The following is a 19,485-nucleotide window of genomic DNA, read 5'->3' on the forward strand; positions in this document are numbered from 1 at the left end:
GCACAACGGAACGTCGAAACTGACATGACAGCAGACGAAAATACCTGAATGCGGTCACAGTTATGATTATGATGATTGCTACCGCATTTCTCTGAGTATCGGCTAACAATCTGAAAAGAGCTCAACTGTCATTTTTCTCACATTTGAAGTCTTCTTTATTTGATTCTCCAATTCCCTGAGGATTTCAAAAATACCTCCCCGGCGGGGAATCGAACCCCGGTCTCCCGCGTGACAGGCGGGGATACTGACCACTATACTACCGAGGATACGAAATTCTTCATCTCGTCTCATTTCTTTCCTTTATTCAGTTACAAGAGATGCGTATTAGTGCACCAACAACCACAATTCCTTTATCTCAATATGTTAAAAATTCCTCCCCGGCGGGGAATCGAACCCCGGTCTCCCGCGTGACAGGCGGGGATACTGACCACTATACTACCAAGGACATCTGATCGTCGTAAATCTGAATTGTTTTCTTTAGCACTGCACATAATTCAACACCGTTCAAAACATGAGCCGTGAACAACTACTTGTGTTTTCTGCAACACATGACAGTTCAGTACTCACGTACATCGCCTCTGGTAGCTCAGTTGGTAGAGCGGTGGACTGTAGAGGAGAAAGTCATCAGACCTCCATAGGTCGCTGGTTCAAATCCGGCCCGGAGGAGATATTTTACAATCAATTACCTCTTTCGGGAACATTACTTTACAGTGTCGTTCACATATCATTAATAACACACCGGTAACGTTATTTCCGCTAAGTTACATTACGTGAAATGTGTTACTGGTAGTTAGATTACTACGCTTGAGGATCAAACGACTTTGAGATTGTGAACTAGAAAACTTATGTACGGGTACTGACTAGGTCTTGAGAATCCAGTTCATCTTCAGGTTGAGTACTTGCCATATAACAAATTACCACAGTATGAGGATCTGATTAACCTTCTAATCAAGAACTACTCAGTACGAACTCTAAATACGGCAGGCAAAGGAACCGCATCGCAAGTGGTCGAGAACTGTCGAGAGACTTGCCAATTGCCCACGTCCCGCGAAGTTGTTTAGTAATAAGGTTGCACAGTGGATGCATGCTTCTAAACTGGAACTATTTTCCCTACGCTATTAGCTATACTTGTCTTCTCGGCACAATACGACCTTTCTTCCGCTCGCCATTTCATGCAATTCAAGGCCATGCGAACTTTCCCCGAGCTAGTCAGGATCAATGATCCATTTGGTTTCAAACAAAATGATAGCAGTTAAAAGAAATAAAATGTGGCCTAATGACTCCTCAGTATGGCGAATGCCGGTACAGTGTCTTATATTGTCCAAGACCGCACGCACCCTTCTCACATTCACCGCGCCACATCTCGTCGCCTGACGGACGTAGACAGGTCGTTGCCCCCTAGGAGGGTGAAAACGTGAAATCACATTCGGAGCAGTAGTAATCGGCCGGTTGCGCACGCGCGGTTTGCTGTACAGTACAGGCCTGTAGCTGTGTTGAGTTGATAGCTGCTGTCCATGTCCATGTCGAATAGATTTTCTACGCGCAGCCTAATCTTGCTTCAAAAATCTATTCCGGTACCGGGAATCGAACCCGAGCCTCCTGGGTGAAAGCCAGGTATCCTAGCCACTAGACCATACCGGAGACGACGGCTATGTTTTGAGACAGTCACGAGACTTGTTCAATACACCAACTGGTCTGCAGTTTTAAATGGTCGCCTATTAGAAGCAAGCAAAACAGATCTCTTGTGGTCATTCGCACGTTTGAGAAGAGAAAAAATAACTTTAGCCCTTAACTCCCGCCACTCAGCGTTTGACTTGTTTCTAAATTTGCGCTGTGTCCGGTATGGTCTAGTGGCTAGGATACCTGGCTCTCACCCAGGAGGCTCGGGTTCGATTCCCGGTACCGGAAATTTTATTTTATCCATTCTTTGTTTATTTTAACACTTTTTCGGAGCAGAACAATTACTGTAACTTAGAACTCACGATGAGACCGTACTGAAAGTGAACTCTGAATATGTAATGTCAAATGTAGTGATTACATGGAACAGTCACGTGGTGAAAGGGGAAACTAGACTTGGATCTCCTTCGATTAGGTTCTCTTTCTTTTTCCAGTACGGTAGCTTCATTCATGGAAGAGCCGCAATGTGTCCTTGTTCTCTTATGATCAGTGTTTCTAAGGGGTTTTGCTCCTTGAGAAACGAGTAAGTACACAATGAACCTAATTTCAACAACTCAGTGGATCAGTGGAAGAGATCCCATGATCGTGGCTTCAACCCCAGCAACGGTATTCCTGTGTTTGTTAGATAGGTTTCCATTCGGCACTATATGTCGTACGAAAGATCCCCCAGCCACACATCGCGTTCCTCTGCCATCTGTTATTGCACAACGGAACGTCGAAACTGACATGACAGCAGACGAAAATACCTGAATGCGGTCACAGTTATGATTATGATGATTGCTACCGCATTTCTCTGAGTATCGGCTAACAATCTGAAAAGAGCTCAACTGTCATTTTTCTCACATTTGAAGTCTTCTTTATTTGATTCTCCAATTCCCTGAGGATTTCAAAAATACCTCCCCGGCGGGGAATCGAACCCCGGTCTCCCGCGTGACAGGCGGGGATACTGACCACTATACTACCGAGGATACAAAATTCTTCATCCCGTCTCATTTCTTTCCTTTATTCAGTTACAAGAGATGCGTATTAGTGCACCAACAACCAAAATTCCTTTATCACAATATGTTAAAAATTCCTCCCCGGCGGGGAATCGAACCCCGGTCTCCCGCGTGACAGGCGGGGATACTGACCACTATACTACCGAGGACATCTGATCGTCGTAAATCTGAATTGTTTTCTTTAGCACTGCACATAATTCAACACCGTTCAAAACATGAGCCGTGAACAACTACTTGTGTTTTCTGCAACACATGACAGTTCAGTACTCACCTGCATCGCCTCTGGTAGCTCAGTTGGTAGAGCGGTGGACTGTAGAGGAGAAAGTCATCAGACATCCATAGGTCGCTGGTTCAAATCCGGCCCGGAGGAGATATTTTACAATCAATTACCTCTTTCGGGAACATTACTTTACAGTGTCGTTCACATATCATTAATAACACACCGGTAACGTTATTTCCCCTAAGTTACATTACGTGAAATGTGTTACTGGTAGTTAGATTACTACGCTTGAGGATCAAACGACTTTGAGATTGTGAACTAGAAAACTTATGTACGGGTACTGACTAGGTCTTGAGAATCCAGTTCATCTTCAGGTTGAGTACTTGCCATATAACAAATTACCACAGTATGAGTATCTGATTAACCTTCTAATCAAGAACTACTCAGTACGAACTCTAAGTACGGCAGGTAAAGGAACCGCATCGCAAGTGGTCGAGAACTGTCGAGAGACTTGCCAATTGCCCACGTCCCGCGATGTTGTTTAGTAATAAGGTTGCACAGTGGATGCATGCTTCTAAACTGGAACTATTTTCCCTACGCTATTAGCTATTCTTGTCTTCTCGGCACAATACGACCTTTCTTCCGCTCGCCATTTCATGCAATTCAAGGCCATGCGAACTTTCCCCGAGCTAGTCAGGATCAATGATCCATTTGGTTTCAAACAAAATGATAGCAGTTAAAAGAAATAAAATGTGGCCTAATGACTCCTCAGTATGGCGAATGCCGGTACAGTGTCTTATATTGTCCAAGACCGCACGCACCCTTCTCACATTCACCGCGCCACATCTCGTCGCCTGACGGACGTAGACAGGTCGTTGCCCCCTAGGAGGGTGAAAACGTGAAATCACATTCGGAGCAGTAGTAATCGGCCGGTTGCGCACGCGCGGTTTGCTGTACAGTACAGGCCTGTAGCTGTGTTGAGTTGATAGCTGCTGTCCATGTCCATGTCGAATAGATTTTCTACGCGCAGCCTAATCTTGCTTCAAAAATCTATTCCGGTACCGGGAAACGAACCCGAGCCTCCTGGGTGAAAGCCAGGTATCCTAGCCACTAGACCATACCGGAGACGACGGCTGGTCTGCAGTTTTAAATGGCCGCCTATTAGAAGCAAGCAAAACAGATCTCTTGTGGTCATTCGCACGTTTGAGAAGAGAAAAAATAACTTTAGCCCTTAACTCCCGCCACTCAGCGTTTGACTTGTTTCTAAATTTGCGCTGTGTCCGGTATGGTCTACTGGCTAGGATACCTGGTCTCACCCAGGAGGCTCGGGTTCGATTCCCGGTACCGGAAATTTTATTTTATCCATTCTTTGTTTATTTTAACACTTTTTCGGAGCAGAACAATTACTGTAACTTAGAACTCACGATGAGACCGTACTGAAAGTGAACTCTGAATATGTAATGTCAAATGTAGTGATTACATGGAACAGTCACGTGGTGAAAGGGGAAACTAGACTTGGATCTCCTTCGATTAGGTTCTCTTTCTTTTTCCAGTACGGTAGCTTCATTCATGGAAGAGCCGCAATGTGTCCTTGTTCTCTTATGATCAGTGTTTCTAAGGGGTTTTGCTCCTTGAGAAACGAGTAAGTACACAATGAACCTAATTTCAACAACTCAGTGGATCAGTGGAAGAGATCCCATGATCGTGGCTTCAACCCCAGCAACGGTATTCCTGTGTTTGTTAGATAGGTTTCCATTCGGCACTATATGTCGTACGAAAGATCCCCCAGCCACACATCGCGTTCCTCTGCCATCTGTTATTGCACAACGGAACGTCGAAACTGACATGACAGCAGACGAATATACCTGAATGCGGTCACAGTTATGATTATGATGATTGCTACCGCATTTCTCTGAGTATCGGCTAACAATCTGAAAAGAGCTCAACTGTCATTTTTCTCACATTTGAAGTCTTCTTTATTTGATTCTCCAATTCCCTGAGGATTTCAAAAATACCTCCCCGGCGGGGAATCGAACCCCGGTCTCCCGCGTGACAGGCGGGGATACTGACCACTATACTACCGAGGATACAAAATTCTTCATCTCGTCTCATTTCTTTCCTTTATTCAGTTACAAGAGATGCGTATTAGTGCACCAACAACCACAATTCCTTTATCTCAATATGTTAAAAATTATTCCCCGGCGGGGAATCGAACCCCGGTCTCCCGCGTGACAGGCGGGGATTCTGACCACTATACTACCGAGGACATCTGATCGTCGTAAATCTGAATTGTTTTCTTTAGCACTGCACATAATTCAACACCGTCCAAAACATTAGCCGTGAACAACTACTTGTGTTTTCTGCAACACATGACAGTTCAGTACTCACGTACATCGCCTCTGGTAGCTCAGTTGGTAGAGCGGTGGACTGTAGAGGAGAAAGTCATCAGACATCCATAGGTCGCTGGTTCAAATCCGGCCCGGAGGAGATATTTTACAATCAATTACCTCTTTCGGGAACATTACTTTACAGTGTCGTTCACATATCATTAATAACACACCGGTAACGTTATTTCCCCTAAGTTACATTACGTGAAATGTGTTACTGGTAGTTAGATTACTACGCTTGAGGATCAAACGACTTTGAGATTGTGAACTAGAAAACTTATGTACGGGTACTGACTAGGTCTTGAGAATCCAGTTCATCTTCAGGTTGAGTACTTGCCATATAACAAATTACCACAGTATGAGGATCTGATTAACCTTCTAATCAAGAACTACTCAGTACGAACTCTAAATACGGCAGGCAAAGGAACCGCATCGCAAGTGATCGAGAACTGTCGAGAGACTTGCCAATTGCCCACGTTCCGCGATGTTGTTTAGTAATAAGGTTGCACAGTGGATGCATGCTTCTAAACTGGAACTATTTTCCCTACGCTATTAGCTATTCTTGTCTTCTCGGCACAATACGACCTTTCTTCCGCTCGCCATTTCATGCAATTCAAGGCCATGCGAACTTTCCCCGAGCTAGTCAGGATCAATGATCCATTTGGTTTCAAACAAAATGATAGCAGTTAAAAGAAATAAAATGTGGCCTAATGACTCCTCAGTATGGCCAATGCCGGTACAGTGTCTTATATTGTCCAAGACCGCACGCACCCTTCTCACATTCACCGCGCCACATCTCGTCGCCTGACGGACGTAGACAGGTCGTTGCCCCCTAGGAGGGTAAAAACGTGAAATCACATTCGGAGCAGTAGTAATCGGCCGGTTGCGCACGCGCTGTTTGCTGTACAGTACAGGCCTGTAGCTGTGTTGAGTTGATAGCTGCTGTCCATGTCCATGTCGAATAGATTTTCTACGCGCAGCCTAATCTTGCTTCAAAAATCTATTCCGGTACCGGGAATCGAACCCGAGCCTCCTGTGTGAAAGCCAGGTATCCTAGCCACTAGACCATACCGGAGACGACGGCTATGTTTTGAGACAGTCACGAGACTTGTTCAATACACCAACTGGTCTGCAGTTTTAAATGGTCGCCTATTAGAAGCAAGCAAAACAGATCTCTTGTGGTCATTCGCACGTTTGAGAAGAGAAAAAATAACTTTAGCCCTTAACTCCCGCCACTCAGTGTTTGACTTGTTTCTAAATTTGCGCTGTGTCCGGTATGGTCTAGTGGCTAGGATACCTGGCTCTCACCCAGGCGGCTCGGGTTCGATTCCCGGTACCGGAAATTTTATTTTATCCATTCTTTGTTTATTTTAACACTTTTTCGGAGCAGAACAATTACTGTAACTTAGAACTCACGATGAGACCGTACTGAAAGTGAACTCTGAATATGTAATGTCAAATGTAGTGATTACATGGAACAGTCACGTGGTGAAGGGGGAAACTAGACTTGGATCTCCTTCGATTAGGTTCTCTTTCTTTTTCCAGTACGGTAGCTTCATTCATGGAAGAGCCGCAATGTGTCCTTGTTCTCTTATGATCAGTGTTTCTAAGGGGTTTTGCTCCTTGAGAAACGAGTAAGTACACAATGAACCTAATTTCAACAACTCAGTGGATCAGTGGAAGAGATCCCATGATCGTGGCTTCAACCCCAGCAACGGTATTCCTGTGTTTGTTAGATAGGTTTCCATTCGGCACTATATGTCGTACGAAAGATCCCCCAGCCACACATCGCGTTCCTCTGCCATCTGTTATTGCACAACGGAACGTCGAAACTGACATGACAGCAGACGAAAATACCTGAATGCGGTCACAGTTATGATTATGATGATTGCTACCGCATTTCTCTGAGTATCGGCTAACAATCTGAAAAGAGCTCAACTGTCATTTTTCTCACATTTGAAGTCTTCTTTATTTGATTCTCCAATTCCCTGAGGATTTCAAAAATACCTCCCCGGCGGGGAATCGAACCCCGGTCTCCCGCGTGACAGGCGGGGATACTGACCACTATACTACCGAGGATACGAAATTCTTCATCTCGTCTCATTTCTTTCCTTTATTCAGTTACAAGAGATGCGTATTAGTGCACCAACAACCACAATTCCTTTATTTCAATATGTTAAAATTTCCTCCCCGGCGGGGAATCGAACCCCAGTCTCCCGCGTGACAGGCGGGGATACTGACCACTATACTACCGAGGACATCTGATCATCCTAAATCTGAATTGTTTTCTTTAGCACTGCACATAATTCAACACCGTTCAAAACATGAGCCGTGAACAACTACTTGTGTTTTCTGCAACACATGACAGTTCAGTACTCACCTACATCGCCTCTGGTAGCTCAGTTGGTAGAGCGGTGGACTGTAGAGGAGAAAGTCATCAGACATCCATAGGTCGCTGGTTCAAATCCGGCCCGGAGGAGATATTTTACAATCAATTACCTCTTTCGGGAACATTACTTTACAGTGTCGTTCACATATCATTAATAACACACCGGTAACGTTATTTCCCCTAAGTTACATTACGTGAAATGTGTTACTGGTAGTTAGATTACTACGCTTGAGGATCAAACGACTTTGAGATTGTGAACTAGAAAACTTATGTACGGGTACTGACTAGGTCTTGAGAATCCAGTTCATCTTCAGGTTGAGTACTTGCCATATAACAAATTACCACAGTATGAGTATCTGATTAACCTTCTAATCAAGAACTACTCAGTACGAACTCTAAATACGGCAGGTAAAGGAACCGCATCGCAAGTGGTCGAGAACTGTCGAGAGACTTGCCAATTGCCCACGTCCCGCGATGTTGTTTAGTTATAAGGTTGCACAGTGGATGCATGCTTCTAAACTGGAACTATTTTCCCTACGCTATTAGCTATTCTTGTCTTCTCGGCACAATACGACCTTTCTTCCGCTCGCCATTTCATGCAATTCAAGGCCATGCGAACTTTCCCCGAGCTAGTCAGGATCAATGATCCATTTGGTTTCAAACAAAATGATAGCAGTTAAAAGAAATAAAATGTGGCCTAATGACTCCTCAGTATGGCGAATGCCGGTACAGTGTCTTATATTGTCCAAGACCGCACGCACCCTTCTCACATTCACCGCGCCACATCTCGTCGCCTGACGGACGTAGACAGGTCGTTGCCCCCTAGGAGGGTGAAAACGTGAAATCACATTCGGAGCAGTAGTAATCGGCCGGTTGCGCACGCGCGGTTTGCTGTACAGTACAGGCCTGTAGCTGTGTTGAGTTGATAGCTGCTGTCCATGTCCATGTCGAATAGATTTTCTACGCGCAGCCTAATCTTGCTTCAAAAATCTATTCCGGTACCGGGAAACGAACCCGAGCCTCCTGGGTGAAAGCCAGGTATCCTAGCCACTAGACCATACCGGAGACGACGGCTGGTCTGCAGTTTTAAATGGCCGCCTATTAGAAGCAAGCAAAACAGATCTCTTGTGGTCATTCGCACGTTTGAGAAGAGAAAAAATAACTTTAGCCCTTAACTCCCGCCACTCAGCGTTTGACTTGTTTCTAAATTTGCGCTGTGTCCGGTATGGTCTACTGGCTAGGATACCTGGTCTCACCCAGGAGGCTCGGGTTCGATTCCCGGTACCGGAAATTTTATTTTATCCATTCTTTGTTTATTTTAACACTTTTTCGGAGCAGAACAATTACTGTAACTTAGAACTCACGATGAGACCGTACTGAAAGTGAACTCTGAATATGTAATGTCAAATGTAGTGATTACATGGAACAGTCACGTGGTGAAAGGGGAAACTAGACTTGGATCTCCTTCGATTAGGTTCTCTTTCTTTTTCCAGTACGGTAGCTTCATTCATGGAAGAGCCGCAATGTGTCCTTGTTCTCTTATGATCAGTGTTTCTAAGGGGTTTTGCTCCTTGAGAAACGAGTAAGTACACAATGAACCTAATTTCAACAACTCAGTGGATCAGTGGAAGAGATCCCATGATCGTGGCTTCAACCCCAGCAACGGTATTCCTGTGTTTGTTAGATAGGTTTCCATTCGGCACTATATGTCGTACGAAAGATCCCCCAGCCACACATCGCGTTCCTCTGCCATCTGTTATTGCACAACGGAACGTCGAAACTGACATGACAGCAGACGAATATACCTGAATGCGGTCACAGTTATGATTATGATGATTGCTACCGCATTTCTCTGAGTATCGGCTAACAATCTGAAAAGAGCTCAACTGTCATTTTTCTCACATTTGAAGTCTTCTTTATTTGATTCTCCAATTCCCTGAGGATTTCAAAAATACCTCCCCGGCGGGGAATCGAACCCCGGTCTCCCGCGTGACAGGCGGGGATACTGACCACTATACTACCGAGGATACAAAATTCTTCATCTCGTCTCATTTCTTTCCTTTATTCAGTTACAAGAGATGCGTATTAGTGCACCAACAACCACAATTCCTTTATCTCAATATGTTAAAAATTATTCCCCGGCGGGGAATCGAACCCCGGTCTCCCGCGTGACAGGCGGGGATTCTGACCACTATACTACCGAGGACATCTGATCGTCGTAAATCTGAATTGTTTTCTTTAGCACTGCACATAATTCAACACCGTTCAACACATTAGCCGTGAACAACTACTTGTGTTTTCTGCAACACATGACAGTTCAGTACTCACGTACATCGCCTCTGGTAGCTCAGTTGGTAGAGCGGTGGACTGTAGAGGAGAAAGTCATCAGACATCCATAGGTCGCTGGTTCAAATCCGGCCCGGAGGAGATATTTTACAATCAATTACCTCTTTCGGGAACATTACTTTACAGTGTCGTTCACATATCATTAATAACACACCGGTAACGTTATTTCCCCTAAGTTACATTACGTGAAATGTGTTACTGGTAGTTAGATTACTACGCTTGAGGATCAAACGACTTTGAGATTGTGAACTAGAAAACTTATGTACGGGTACTGACTAGGTCTTGAGAATCCAGTTCATCTTCAGGTTGAGTACTTGCCATATAACAAATTACCACAGTATGAGGATCTGATTAACCTTCTAATCAAGAACTACTCAGTACGAACTCTAAATACGGCAGGCAAGGGAACCGCATCGCAAGTGGTCGAGAACTGTCGAGAGACTTGCCAATTGCCCACGTTCCGCGATGTTGTTTAGTAATAAGGTTGCACAGTGGATGCATGCTTCTAAACTGGAACTATTTTCCCTACGCTATTAGCTATTCTTGTCTTCTCGGCACAATACGACCTTTCTTCCGCTCGCCATTTCATGCAATTCAAGGCCATGCGAACTTTCCCCGAGCTAGTCAGGATCAATGATCCATTTGGTTTCAAACAAAATGATAGCAGTTAAAAGAAATAAAATGTGGCCTAATGACTCCTCAGTATGGCGAATGCCGGTACAGTGTCTTATATTGTCCAAGACCGCACGCACCCTTCTCACATTCACCGCGCCACATCTCGTCGCCTGACGGACGTAGACAGGTCGTTGCCCCCTAGGAGGGTAAAAACGTGAAATCACATTCGGAGCAGTAGTAATCGGCCGGTTGCGCACGCGCTGTTTGCTGTACAGTACAGGCCTGTAGCTGTGTTGAGTTGATAGCTGCTGTCCATGTCCATGTCGAATAGATTTTCTACGCGCAGCCTAATCTTGCTTCAAAAATCTATTCCGGTACCGGGAATCGAACCCGAGCCTCCTGTGCGAAAGCCAGGTATCCTAGCCACTAGACCATACCGGAGACGACGGCTATGTTTTGAGACAGTCACGAGACTTGTTCAATACACCAACTGGTCTGCAGTTTTAAATGGTCGCCTATTAGAAGCAAGCAAAACAGATCTCTTGTGGTCATTCGCACGTTTGAGAAGAGAAAAAATAACTTTAGCCCTTAACTCCCGCCACTCAGTGTTTGACTTGTTTCTAAATTTGCGCTGTGTCCGGTATGGTCTAGTGGCTAGGATACCTGGCTCTCACCCAGGCGGCTCGGGTTCGATTCCCGGTACCGGAAATTTTATTTTATCCATTCTTTGTTTATTTTAACACTTTTTCGGAGCAGAACAATTACTGTAACTTAGAACTCACGATGAGACCGTACTGAAAGTGAACTCTGAATATGTAATGTCAAATGTAGTGATTACATGGAACAGTCACGTGGTGAAAGGGGAAACTAGACTTGGATCTCCTTCGATTAGGTTCTCTTTCTTTTTCCAGTACGGTAGCTTCATTCATGGAAGAGCCGCAATGTGTCCTTGTTCTCTTATGATCAGTGTTTCTAAGGGGTTTTGCTCCTTGAGAAACGAGTAAGTACACAATGAACCTAATTTCAACAACTCAGTGGATCAGTGGAAGAGATCCCATGATCGTGGCTTCAACCCCAGCAACGGTATTCCTGTGTTTGTTAGATAGGTTTCCATTCGGCACTATATGTCGTACGAAAGATCCCCCAGCCACACATCGCGTTCCTCTGCCATCTGTTATTGCACAACGGAACGTCGAAACTGACATGACAGCAGACGAAAATACCTGAATGCGGTCACAGTTATGATTATGATGATTGCTACCGCATTTCTCTGAGTATCGGCTAACAATCTGAAAAGAGCTCAACTGTCATTTTTCTCACATTTGAAGTCTTCTTTATTTGATTCTCCAATTCCCTGAGGATTTCAAAAATACCTCCCCGGCGGGGAATCGAACCCCGGTCTCCCGCGTGACAGGCGGGGATACTGACCACTATACTACCGAGGATACGAAATTCTTCATCTCGTCTCATTTCTTTCCTTTATTCAGTTACAAGAGATATGTATTAGTGCACCAACAACCACAATTCCTTTATTTCAATATGTTAAAATTTCCTCTCCGGCGGGGAATCGAACCCCAGTCTCCCGCGTGACAGGCGGGGATACTGACCACTATACTACCGAGGACATCTGATCATCCTAAATCTGAATTGTTTTCTTTAGCACTGCACATAATTCAACACCGTTCAAAACATGAGCCGTGAACAACTACTTGTGTTTTCTGCAACACATGACAGTTCAGTACTCACCTACATCGCCTCTGGTAGCTCAGTTGGTAGAGCGGTGGACTGTAGAGGAGAAAGTCATCAGACATCCATAGGTCGCTGGTTCAAATCCGGCCCGGAGGAGATATTTTACAATCAATTACCTCTTTCGGGAACATTACTTTACAGTGTCGTTCACATATCATTAATAACACACCGGTAACGTTATTTCCGCTAAGTTACATTACGTGAAATGTGTTACTGGTAGTTAGATTACTACGCTTGAGGATCAAACGACTTTGAGATTGTGAACTAGAAAACTTATGTACGGGTACTGACTAGGTCTTGAGAATCCAGTTCATCTTCAGGTTGAGTACTTGCCATATAACAAATTACCACAGTATGAGGATCTGATTAACCTTCTAATCAAGAACTACTCAGTACGAACTCTAAATACGGCAGGCAAAGGAACCGCATCGCAAGTGGTCGAGAACTGTCGAGAGACTTGCCAATTGCCCACGTCCCGCGATGTTGTTTAGTAATAAGGTTGCACAGTGGATGCATGCTTCTAAACTGGAACTATTTTCCCTACGCTATTAGCTATTCTTGTCTTCTCGGCACAATACGACCTTTCTTCCGCTCGCCATTTCATGCAATTCAAGGCCATGCGAACTTTCCCCGAGCTAGTCAGGATCAATGATCCATTTGGTTTCAAACAAAATGATAGCAGTTAAAAGAAATAAAATGTGGCCTAATGACTCCTCAGTATGGCGAATGCCGGTACAGTGTCTTATATTGTCCAAGACCGCACGCACCCTTCTCACATTCACCGCGCCACATCTCGTCGCCTGACGGACGTAGACAGGTCGTTGCCCCCTAGGAGGGTGAAAACGTGAAATCACATTCGGAGCAGTAGTAATCGGCCGGTTGCGCACGCGCGGTTTGCTGTACAGTACAGGCCTGTAGCTGTGTTGAGTTGATAGCTGCTGTCCATGTCCATGTCGAATAGATTTTCTACGCGCAGCCTAATCTTGCTTCAAAAATCTATTCCGGTACCGGGAATCGAACCCGAGCCTCCTGGGTGAAAGCCAGGTATCCTAGCCACTAGACCATACCGGAGACGACGGCTATGTTTTGAGACAGTCACGAGACTTGTTCAATACACCAACTGGTCTGCAGTTTTAAATGGTCGCCTATTAGAAGCAAGCAAAACAGATCTCTTGTGGTCATTCGCACGTTTGAGAAGAGAAAAAATAACTTTAGCCCTTAACTCCCGCCACTCAGCGTTTGACTTGTTTCTAAATTTGCGCTGTGTCCGGTATGGTCTAGTGGCTAGGATACCTGGCTCTCACCCAGGAGGCGCGGGTTCGATTCCCGGTACCGGAAATTTTATTTTATCCATTCTTTGTTTATTTTAACACTTTTTCGGAGCAGAACAATTACTGTAACTTAGAACTCACGATGAGACCGTACTGAAAGTGAACTCTGAATATGTAATGTCAAATGTAGTGATTACATGGAACAGTCACGTGGTGAAAGGGGAAACTAGACTTGGATCTCCTTCGATTAGGTTCTCTTTCTTTTTCCAGTACGGTAGCTTCATTCATGGAAGAGCCGCAATGTGTCCTTGTTCTCTTATGATCAGTGTTTCTAAGGGGTTTTGCTCCTTGAGAAACGAGTAAGTACACAATGAACCTAATTTCAACAACTCAGTGGATCAGTGGAAGAGATCCCATGATCGTGGCTTCAACCCCAGCAACGGTATTCCTGTGTTTGTTAGATAGGTTTCCATTCGGCACTATATGTCGTACGAAAGATCCCCCAGCCACACATCGCGTTCCTCTGCCATCTGTTATTGCACAACGGAACGTCGAAACTGACATGACAGCAGACGAAAATACCTGAATGCGGTCACAGTTATGATTATGATGATTGCTACCGCATTTCTCTGAGTATCGGCTAACAATCTGAAAAGAGCTCAACTGTCATTTTTCTCACATTTGAAGTCTTCTTTATTTGATTCTCCAATTCCCTGAGGATTTCAAAAATACCTCCCCGGCGGGGAATCGAACCCCGGTCTCCCGCGTGACAGGCGGGGATACTGACCACTATACTACCGAGGATACAAAATTCTTCGTCTCGTCTCATTTCTTTCCTTTATTCAGTTACAAGAGATGCGTATTAGTGCACCAACAACCACAATTCCTTTATCTCAATATGTTAAAAATTCCTCCCCGGCGGGGAATCGAACCCCGGTCTCCCGCGTGACAGGCGGGGATACTGACCACTATACTACCGAGGACATCTGATCGTCGTAAATCTGAATTGTTTTCTTTAGCACTGCACATAATTCAACACCGTTCAAAACATGAGCCGTGAACAACTACTTGTGTTTTCTGCAACACATGACAGTTCAGTACTCACCTACATCCAGTGGCGGCTCGTGAAAAAATCGTCCTACGTGCTACAAAAAACAAGCTAAATACGCTGTTTTAAATCTGCATATTGCCATGATGAACAACGCATACTTCAAACTTGGTAATAATACTACTACTACTAATAATCATAATAGATATAGTAATAATAATAATAATAATAATAATAATAATAATAATAATACAACTTTTCTCGCAATTTATTACTCAGAACAAACAAAAACAACATTAATTTGGAAGCAGATGAATTCTTCGACAACTGTCTACGAGATAAATAATTCATTGAAGAAATATTGTTTTTACTAACCTAATGGCGCAACTTACATCAGTGCAAATAGAATCGTGGGAATATAGATCCCCACTAAGAACACTAATTTAATTTCACTTTATATACACTGCAGTGGATGAATAATTTGATAAATCTTCGTATAAACTTTAGCACTAACACAATGACAGGAAAAACACGCACCAGTAATATAACCGCGAGATTAAAAACTGCACAAAGCAACTGAAAGAGCTGTCAACTGATTCATTGAGACATCCCCTATTAGGTTACCAGAGTAAATGTCCGGCTCCATGGCAAAATGGTTAGCGCGCTGGCCTTTTTGGTCACAGGGATCCCGGGTTCGATTCCCGGCAGGGTCTGGAATTTTAACCATCATTGGGTGTACGTGTTGTCGTCATCATCATTTCATCCTCCTCATCGCAGGTCGCCTACGGGTGTCAAATCAAAAGATCTGCATCTGGCGAGTCGAACATGTCCTCGGATACTTCCGGCACTAAAAGCCATACGCTATTTCATTTCACCAGAGTAAATTACATTGTAATGCGGGATAACATTTAGGGTCAGTCAAAGATTCTTTGACTCACCTACGAATTCCTTATTTTTGACACAAAAGGAAGATGGATATTTTAATAAGCATGTGTGAGATAGATTGCCTCCACTTACGCTTTACTTTCGAACCCAGACGATGCTACTCTCTAGTGGCAGATTCGCTTACCACGTTCAACATAAGCACGGCCGACTGGATCCCTCGCTGCGCTCCGGGTAGCAGGAGACATCGAGTAATTCCACCCCCTTGCGGGAGAGGAAGTAACTATAAACGGGATCAGTGAAAGTTGATCCCGGTTTACGGTATACTCCGCCGGCTAGGGGGAGTGTTGCAAGCTTGGCTGCGCCTGCGTATTGCTTCCTCCAGGCTACAGGCAAGGGCTCACTTCACATGAGCATGAGCCTTGTTCCCCGGGAGAACGGCGCTAGGTGTTCGACAGATCTCGTCCTGATTTTCACAAAACACAAATTCATATCGTACTCAATACAACGAAAAGGCACCAGGATAATTGTACTGTACATAAATAATATTCCTTACAGTTCCAAGCTACGTGCTGGAGCCCGGTAGCACGTACTGACCGGCCGCCACTGCCTACATCGCCTCTGGTAGCTCAGTTGGTAGAGCGGTGGACTGTAGAGGAGAAAGTCATCAGACATCCATAGGTCGCTGGTTCAAATCCGGCCCGGAGGAGATATTTTACAATCAATTACCTCTTTCGGGAACATTACTTTACAGTGTCGTTCACATATCATTAATAACACACCGGTAACGTTATTTCCGCTAAGTTACATTACGTGAAATGTGTTACTGGTAGTTAGATTACTACGCTTGAGGATCAAACGACTTTGAGATTGTGAACTAGAAAACTTATGTACGGGTACTGACTAGGTCTTGAGAATCCAGTTCATCTTCAGGTTGAGTACTTGCCATATAACAAATTACCACAGTATGAGGATCTGATTAACCTTCTAATCAAGAACTACTCCGTACGAACTCTAAATACGGCAGGCAAAGGAACCGCATCGCAAGTGGTCGAGAACTGTCGAGAGACTTGCCAATTGCCCACGTCCCGCGATGTTGTTTAGTAATAAGGTTGCACAGTGGATGCATGCTTCTAAACTGGAACTATTTTCCCTACGCTATTAGCTATTCTTGTCTTCTCGGCACAATACGACCTTTCTTCCGCTCGCCATTTCATGCAATTCAAGGCCATGCGAACTTTCCCCGAGCTAGTCAGGATCAATGATCCATTTGGTTTCAAACAAAATGATAGCAGTTAAAAGAAATAAAATGTGGCCTAATGACTCCTCAGTATGGCGAATGCCGGTACAGTGTCTTATATTGTCCAAGACCGCACGCACCCTTCTCACATTCACCGCGCCACATCTCGTCGCCTGACGGACGTAGACAGGTCGTTGCCCCCTAGGAGGGTGAAAACGTGAAATCACATTCGGAGCAGTAGTAATCGGCCGGTTGCGCACGCGCGGTTTGCTGTACAGTACAGGCCTGTAGCTGTGTTGAGTTGATAGCTGCTGTCCATGTCCATGTCGAATAGATTTTCTACGCGCAGCCTAATCTTGCTTCAAAAATCTATTCCGGTACCGGGAATCGAACCCGAGCCTCCTGGGTGAAAGCCAGGTATCCTAGCCACTAGACCATACCGGAGACGACGGCTATGTTTTGAGACAGTCACGAGACTTGTTCAATACACCAACTGGTCTGCAGTTTTAAATGGTCGCCTATTAGAAGCAAGCAAAACAGATCTCTTGTGGTCATTCGCACGTTTGAGAAGAGAAAAAATAACTTTAGCCCTTAACTCCCGCCACTCAGCGTTTGACTTGTTTCTAAATTTGCGCTGTGTCCGGTATGGTCTAGTGGCTAGGATACCTGGCTCTCACCCAGGAGGCGCGGGTTCGATTCCCGGTACCGGAAATTTTATTTTATCCACTCTTTGTTTATTTTAACACTTTTTCGGAGCAGAACAATTACTGTAACTTAGAACTCACGATGAGACCGTACTGAAAGTGAACTCTGAATATGTAATGTCAAATGTAGTGATTACATGGAACAGTCACGTGGTGAAAGGGGAAACTAGACTTGGATCTCCTTCGATTAGGTTCTCTTTCTTTTTCCAGTACGGTAGCTTCATTCATGGAAGAGCCGCAATGTGTCCTTGTTCTCTTATGATCAGTGTTTCTAAGGGGTTTTGCTCCTTGAGAAACGAGTAAGTACACAATGAACCTAATTTCAACAACTCAGTGGATCAGTGGAAGAGATCCCATGATCGTGGCTTCAACCCCAGCAACGGTATTCCTGTGTTTGTTAGATAGGTTTCCATTCGGCACTATATGTCGTACGAAAGATCCCCCAGCCACACATCGCGTTCCTCTGCCATCTGTTATTGCACAACGGAACGTCGAAACTGACATGACAGCAGACGAAAATACCTGAATGCGGTCACAGTTATGATTATGATGATTGCTACCGCATTTCTCTGAGTATCGGCTAACAATCTGAAAAGAGCTCAACTGTCATTTTTCTCACATTTGAAGTCTTCTTTATTTGATTCTCCAATTCCCTGAGGATTTCAAAAATACCTCCCCGGCGGGGAATCGAACCCCGGTCTCCCGCGTGACAGGCGGGGATACTGACCACTATACTACCGAGGATACAAAATTCTTCGTCTCGTCTCATTTCTTTCCTTTATTCAGTTACAAGAGATGCGTATTAGTGCACCAACAACCACAATTCCTTTATCTCAATATGTTAAAAATTCCTCCCCGGCGGGGAATCGAACCCCGGTCTCCCGCGTGACAGGCGGGGATACTGACCACTATACTACCGAGGACATCTGATCGTCGTAAATCTGAATTGTTTTCTTTAGCACTGCACATAATTCAACACCGTTCAAAACATGAGCCGTGAACAACTACTTGTGTTTTCTGCAACACATGACAGTTCAGTACTCACCTACATCCAGTGGCGGCTCGTGAAAAAATCGTCCTACGTGCTACAAAAAACAAGCTAAATACGCTGTTTTAAATCTGCATATTGCCATGATGAACAACGCATACTTCAAACTTGGTAATAATACTACTACTACTAATAATCATAATAGATATAGTAATAATAATAATAATAATAATAATAATAATAATAATAATAATACAACTTTTCTCGCAATTTATTACTCAGAACAAACAAAAACAACATTAATTTGGAAGCAGATGAATTCTTCGACAACTGTCTACGAGATAAATAATTCATTGAAGAAATATTGTTTTTACTAACCTAATGGCGCAACTTACATCAGTGCAAATAGAATCGTGGGAATATAGATCCCCACTAAGAACACTAATTTAATTTCACTTTATATACACTGCAGTGGATGAATAATTTGATAAATCTTCGTATAAACTTTAGCACTAACACAATGACAGGAAAAACACGCACCAGTAATATAACCGCGAGATTAAAAACTGCACAAAGCAACTGAAAGAGCTGTCAACTGATTCATTGAGACATCCCCTATTAGGTTACCAGAGTAAATGTCCGGCTCCATGGCAAAATGGTTAGCGCGCTGGCCTTTTTGGTCACAGGGATCCCGGGTTCGATTCCCGGCAGGGTCTGGAATTTTAACCATCATTGGGTGTACGTGTTGTCGTCATCATCATTTCATCCTCATCATCGCAGGTCGCCTACGGGTGTCAAATCAAAAGATCTGCATCTGGCGAGTCGAACATGTCCTCGGATACTTCCGGCACTAAAAGCCATACGCTATTTCATTTCACCAGAGTAAATTACATTGTAATGCGGGATAACATTTAGGGTCAGTCAAAGATTCTTTGACTCACCTACGAATTCCTTATTTTTGACACAAAAGG

The 19,485-nt window shown here is 44.2% G+C and overlaps 34 non-coding genes across 34 annotated transcripts; 12 read left to right on the forward strand and 22 right to left on the reverse strand.

The window, feature by feature from the left end:
* Window positions 1-194: 194 nt before the first annotated feature.
* TRNAD-GUC (transfer RNA aspartic acid (anticodon GUC)) lies at window positions 195-266 on the reverse strand. The gene has a single exon. It is a non-coding gene; the product is annotated as a tRNA-Asp (tRNA).
* Window positions 267-373: 107 nt separating this feature from the next.
* TRNAD-GUC (transfer RNA aspartic acid (anticodon GUC)) lies at window positions 374-445 on the reverse strand. Its single transcript has one exon. It is a non-coding gene; the product is annotated as a tRNA-Asp (tRNA).
* Window positions 446-575: 130 nt separating this feature from the next.
* On the forward strand, window positions 576-666 carry TRNAY-GUA (transfer RNA tyrosine (anticodon GUA)). The gene is given in 2 exon segments: window positions 576-612; window positions 631-666. It is a non-coding gene; the product is annotated as a tRNA-Tyr (tRNA).
* Window positions 667-1,569: 903 nt separating this feature from the next.
* On the reverse strand, window positions 1,570-1,641 carry TRNAE-UUC (transfer RNA glutamic acid (anticodon UUC)). Its single transcript has one exon. It is a non-coding gene; the product is annotated as a tRNA-Glu (tRNA).
* A 195-nt stretch (window positions 1,642-1,836) lies between these two features.
* On the forward strand, window positions 1,837-1,908 carry TRNAE-CUC (transfer RNA glutamic acid (anticodon CUC)). Its single transcript has one exon. It is a non-coding gene; the product is annotated as a tRNA-Glu (tRNA).
* A 665-nt stretch (window positions 1,909-2,573) lies between these two features.
* On the reverse strand, window positions 2,574-2,645 carry TRNAD-GUC (transfer RNA aspartic acid (anticodon GUC)). Its single transcript has one exon. It is a non-coding gene; the product is annotated as a tRNA-Asp (tRNA).
* A 107-nt stretch (window positions 2,646-2,752) lies between these two features.
* Window positions 2,753-2,824, reverse strand: TRNAD-GUC (transfer RNA aspartic acid (anticodon GUC)). Its single transcript has one exon. It is a non-coding gene; the product is annotated as a tRNA-Asp (tRNA).
* A 130-nt stretch (window positions 2,825-2,954) lies between these two features.
* TRNAY-GUA (transfer RNA tyrosine (anticodon GUA)) lies at window positions 2,955-3,045 on the forward strand. Its single transcript is given in 2 exon segments — window positions 2,955-2,991; window positions 3,010-3,045. It is a non-coding gene; the product is annotated as a tRNA-Tyr (tRNA).
* A 903-nt stretch (window positions 3,046-3,948) lies between these two features.
* On the reverse strand, window positions 3,949-4,020 carry TRNAE-UUC (transfer RNA glutamic acid (anticodon UUC)). Its single transcript has one exon. It is a non-coding gene; the product is annotated as a tRNA-Glu (tRNA).
* Window positions 4,021-4,910: 890 nt separating this feature from the next.
* Window positions 4,911-4,982, reverse strand: TRNAD-GUC (transfer RNA aspartic acid (anticodon GUC)). Its single transcript has one exon. It is a non-coding gene; the product is annotated as a tRNA-Asp (tRNA).
* A 107-nt stretch (window positions 4,983-5,089) lies between these two features.
* TRNAD-GUC (transfer RNA aspartic acid (anticodon GUC)) lies at window positions 5,090-5,161 on the reverse strand. Its single transcript has one exon. It is a non-coding gene; the product is annotated as a tRNA-Asp (tRNA).
* Window positions 5,162-5,291: 130 nt separating this feature from the next.
* Window positions 5,292-5,382, forward strand: TRNAY-GUA (transfer RNA tyrosine (anticodon GUA)). Its single transcript is given in 2 exon segments — window positions 5,292-5,328; window positions 5,347-5,382. It is a non-coding gene; the product is annotated as a tRNA-Tyr (tRNA).
* A 903-nt stretch (window positions 5,383-6,285) lies between these two features.
* TRNAE-UUC (transfer RNA glutamic acid (anticodon UUC)) lies at window positions 6,286-6,357 on the reverse strand. Its single transcript has one exon. It is a non-coding gene; the product is annotated as a tRNA-Glu (tRNA).
* A 195-nt stretch (window positions 6,358-6,552) lies between these two features.
* Window positions 6,553-6,624, forward strand: TRNAE-CUC (transfer RNA glutamic acid (anticodon CUC)). The gene has a single exon. It is a non-coding gene; the product is annotated as a tRNA-Glu (tRNA).
* A 665-nt stretch (window positions 6,625-7,289) lies between these two features.
* TRNAD-GUC (transfer RNA aspartic acid (anticodon GUC)) lies at window positions 7,290-7,361 on the reverse strand. Its single transcript has one exon. It is a non-coding gene; the product is annotated as a tRNA-Asp (tRNA).
* Window positions 7,362-7,468: 107 nt separating this feature from the next.
* TRNAD-GUC (transfer RNA aspartic acid (anticodon GUC)) lies at window positions 7,469-7,540 on the reverse strand. The gene has a single exon. It is a non-coding gene; the product is annotated as a tRNA-Asp (tRNA).
* Window positions 7,541-7,670: 130 nt separating this feature from the next.
* On the forward strand, window positions 7,671-7,761 carry TRNAY-GUA (transfer RNA tyrosine (anticodon GUA)). The gene is given in 2 exon segments: window positions 7,671-7,707; window positions 7,726-7,761. It is a non-coding gene; the product is annotated as a tRNA-Tyr (tRNA).
* Window positions 7,762-8,664: 903 nt separating this feature from the next.
* TRNAE-UUC (transfer RNA glutamic acid (anticodon UUC)) lies at window positions 8,665-8,736 on the reverse strand. Its single transcript has one exon. It is a non-coding gene; the product is annotated as a tRNA-Glu (tRNA).
* Window positions 8,737-9,626: 890 nt separating this feature from the next.
* Window positions 9,627-9,698, reverse strand: TRNAD-GUC (transfer RNA aspartic acid (anticodon AUC)). The gene has a single exon. It is a non-coding gene; the product is annotated as a tRNA-Asp (tRNA).
* Window positions 9,699-9,805: 107 nt separating this feature from the next.
* Window positions 9,806-9,877, reverse strand: TRNAD-GUC (transfer RNA aspartic acid (anticodon GUC)). The gene has a single exon. It is a non-coding gene; the product is annotated as a tRNA-Asp (tRNA).
* Window positions 9,878-10,007: 130 nt separating this feature from the next.
* TRNAY-GUA (transfer RNA tyrosine (anticodon GUA)) lies at window positions 10,008-10,098 on the forward strand. Its single transcript is given in 2 exon segments — window positions 10,008-10,044; window positions 10,063-10,098. It is a non-coding gene; the product is annotated as a tRNA-Tyr (tRNA).
* Window positions 10,099-11,001: 903 nt separating this feature from the next.
* TRNAE-UUC (transfer RNA glutamic acid (anticodon UUC)) lies at window positions 11,002-11,073 on the reverse strand. The gene has a single exon. It is a non-coding gene; the product is annotated as a tRNA-Glu (tRNA).
* A 195-nt stretch (window positions 11,074-11,268) lies between these two features.
* On the forward strand, window positions 11,269-11,340 carry TRNAE-CUC (transfer RNA glutamic acid (anticodon CUC)). The gene has a single exon. It is a non-coding gene; the product is annotated as a tRNA-Glu (tRNA).
* Window positions 11,341-12,005: 665 nt separating this feature from the next.
* TRNAD-GUC (transfer RNA aspartic acid (anticodon GUC)) lies at window positions 12,006-12,077 on the reverse strand. Its single transcript has one exon. It is a non-coding gene; the product is annotated as a tRNA-Asp (tRNA).
* A 309-nt stretch (window positions 12,078-12,386) lies between these two features.
* Window positions 12,387-12,477, forward strand: TRNAY-GUA (transfer RNA tyrosine (anticodon GUA)). The gene is given in 2 exon segments: window positions 12,387-12,423; window positions 12,442-12,477. It is a non-coding gene; the product is annotated as a tRNA-Tyr (tRNA).
* A 903-nt stretch (window positions 12,478-13,380) lies between these two features.
* TRNAE-UUC (transfer RNA glutamic acid (anticodon UUC)) lies at window positions 13,381-13,452 on the reverse strand. Its single transcript has one exon. It is a non-coding gene; the product is annotated as a tRNA-Glu (tRNA).
* A 195-nt stretch (window positions 13,453-13,647) lies between these two features.
* On the forward strand, window positions 13,648-13,719 carry TRNAE-CUC (transfer RNA glutamic acid (anticodon CUC)). The gene has a single exon. It is a non-coding gene; the product is annotated as a tRNA-Glu (tRNA).
* Window positions 13,720-14,384: 665 nt separating this feature from the next.
* Window positions 14,385-14,456, reverse strand: TRNAD-GUC (transfer RNA aspartic acid (anticodon GUC)). The gene has a single exon. It is a non-coding gene; the product is annotated as a tRNA-Asp (tRNA).
* Window positions 14,457-14,563: 107 nt separating this feature from the next.
* TRNAD-GUC (transfer RNA aspartic acid (anticodon GUC)) lies at window positions 14,564-14,635 on the reverse strand. Its single transcript has one exon. It is a non-coding gene; the product is annotated as a tRNA-Asp (tRNA).
* Window positions 14,636-16,200: 1,565 nt separating this feature from the next.
* Window positions 16,201-16,291, forward strand: TRNAY-GUA (transfer RNA tyrosine (anticodon GUA)). Its single transcript is given in 2 exon segments — window positions 16,201-16,237; window positions 16,256-16,291. It is a non-coding gene; the product is annotated as a tRNA-Tyr (tRNA).
* Window positions 16,292-17,194: 903 nt separating this feature from the next.
* TRNAE-UUC (transfer RNA glutamic acid (anticodon UUC)) lies at window positions 17,195-17,266 on the reverse strand. Its single transcript has one exon. It is a non-coding gene; the product is annotated as a tRNA-Glu (tRNA).
* A 195-nt stretch (window positions 17,267-17,461) lies between these two features.
* On the forward strand, window positions 17,462-17,533 carry TRNAE-CUC (transfer RNA glutamic acid (anticodon CUC)). Its single transcript has one exon. It is a non-coding gene; the product is annotated as a tRNA-Glu (tRNA).
* A 665-nt stretch (window positions 17,534-18,198) lies between these two features.
* TRNAD-GUC (transfer RNA aspartic acid (anticodon AUC)) lies at window positions 18,199-18,270 on the reverse strand. The gene has a single exon. It is a non-coding gene; the product is annotated as a tRNA-Asp (tRNA).
* Window positions 18,271-18,377: 107 nt separating this feature from the next.
* Window positions 18,378-18,449, reverse strand: TRNAD-GUC (transfer RNA aspartic acid (anticodon GUC)). Its single transcript has one exon. It is a non-coding gene; the product is annotated as a tRNA-Asp (tRNA).
* Window positions 18,450-19,485: the final 1,036 nt, after the last annotated feature.

The sequence above is a fragment of the Anabrus simplex genome, chromosome 8 (assembly GCF_040414725.1).
Source record: "Anabrus simplex isolate iqAnaSimp1 chromosome 8, ASM4041472v1, whole genome shotgun sequence".
NCBI lineage: Eukaryota > Metazoa > Arthropoda > Insecta > Orthoptera > Tettigoniidae > Anabrus > Anabrus simplex.